Source organism: Apis dorsata, unplaced genomic scaffold (assembly GCF_000469605.1).
Source record: "Apis dorsata unplaced genomic scaffold, Apis dorsata 1.3 scaffold_270, whole genome shotgun sequence".
NCBI lineage: Eukaryota > Metazoa > Arthropoda > Insecta > Hymenoptera > Apidae > Apis > Apis dorsata.
The window spans coordinates 46,667-48,649 of NW_006263548.1; the positions used below are offsets into that span (position 1 = coordinate 46,667).

A 1,983-nucleotide genomic window follows, 5' to 3' on the forward strand; every position below is an offset into this window, starting at 1 on the left:
TAAACATTCGATATGGCGGGCACTTTTTATTCGTCTTCGATACGTAGACGAATACACGGAAATTTTCGCGGTGTCTTGGCAACGTACAACACAGGCCGATCCGTTCTTCGATGGAAAATTAAATTTCAGCAATTAACCACCAGCTATTAGCGGTATAGCTGTTTGGTGTGTGCCATTAGCAATGCGCGGGAATAGACGGAAGAGTTTACCAGCCGTAGTGTGCGCGTGTGTGTACATCACGTCGCCTCTATTAAATCATAATGGGTTCACAATGTGAGCCTCTGCTCCCGGAGGTTGACTAGAAACGAGCATAGACACCATAACGAAACCCAAGACCTATCTTGTTCAGATCTCTCATTTTTCGAATCCTAATTCTCGAAATATCTAATTTTTATCTTATATATATCTCAACGATCAAAAGACTTGGATCACTTGGATATTCAAACGAGATTTTTACACCTGATTATCCTTAATATAACGTCACCTTAATATCGGTCATTATCGTCAAGTGTTCAACTTTTCTTCAATAACCAATCATTACAACTGCCATCTCGGCTGCCACTAATATTCAACCTGAGAGATTTGCCTCGATTATTCCATAATGTACCTTAATGTTGTCGCAATCGTCGATAGAGACGAAGTAAGCCAATGTTGTCACTTTTCACCCCGGCTTGGCCCCCGAATTATTACTAATTTCGAAAAAAAGAAGAAAGAAATTGATATTGATTTAATTATATCCAGCAATGTATCGATAATAAAAACATCTCTTTTCACGATAACCAACTTTTCTCCCTATGCGATTTTTCCATCTAGATCGAATCATCATCTCTCGATTCTATCCAAGATTATCGACACGTCTCCGCAAATACGGATTATCGATACAGTGGATACACTTCGAGGAGGAATATTGCGCGAGAAGGACACACAAATAAAGACAAAGAGAGAAAGAGAGAGATGGATAAAGAGACGCGTAGAGCGCTCGAGCGCGGAAGGAGAGAGAGAGAGGGGGAAAGAGAGGTTAGACGGAGACGAAAAATGGAGAAGGAAGGAGGAACAACCGTGATGATTGCAAGAGAGATAGAAAATGTGGCCGCTTGATAACAGCAACGCGAACCGAAGTGCCATAGATGCATCCACACAGTTCTCCGCGTCGCGAGAGTTCCTCTTCGCCTCGTCTCGATCGGTTCCTCCTCGGGATCGGAAAGTGGGGATCCGCAGGAGATTCATCTCTCTCGGTTTCGGAGGATCGATTTCAGTCGGATAGGAATATCGTTCGTTTTCGGACAAAATTCGAGACGATTTTTTTTTTTTTTTTCCCCACTTTAGGAAATCCTCTCTTAGTCTTGGATCGGATCTGGTGTCGCGATTTTTTTTTCTTTTTTTTTTTTTTTTGGTTCGCCTAAGGGAGGATTTTATTCGAAGTATCAGCATCGAAGCGACAACTCGCTTTTCTCCCCCGAAAGGATACTTGTCTTTTTTTTTTTCTTTTGCGGTTAGATGTGAGTGAATATTTTGTGAATATTTTGTTCCTTTCCCTCGCAATCGATTCGTAAAGTAAATTCGTAGGATTTAAGTAGATACACTCCCGCTCGAAAGAAACGTTAGAAAAATTTTTTGGAAAGATTGTGATCTGTGCCTGAACCGAGTTTTTTTCCAAAGGCTACTCTGACTTTCATTTTTTTTTTTTTTCCAAAGATTTTTACGCGGCAGTGTATATACTATGATCCAATATCCGAATTAAAAGAATTATCTTATCAGACGCGAAATACATATTTTACGCAAATCACCTTTCTCACTTGTTTTTTTACTTGATTCACCTAACTTCACGTTTGTTTCCCTAAAACGTCGATTCGATCAAAAATGTCAAAAATGTCATTGCTACCGTTCCCGTGAGTGATCGGACCGAAAGCAATTATCTACCAATAATTCTTGAAAAATATCAGAAATATCTCTGATCTGTGCGCTTTCCCCCTCCCCCCCCCC

General features: G+C 40.5%; 1 protein-coding gene across 1 annotated transcript in view; it reads left to right on the forward strand.

The window, feature by feature from the left end:
• Positions 1-1,983, forward strand: part of LOC102671071 (solute carrier organic anion transporter family member 74D-like) — a 28,298-nt gene that overhangs the window by 20,087 nt on the left and 6,228 nt on the right. The window lies entirely within an intron of this gene.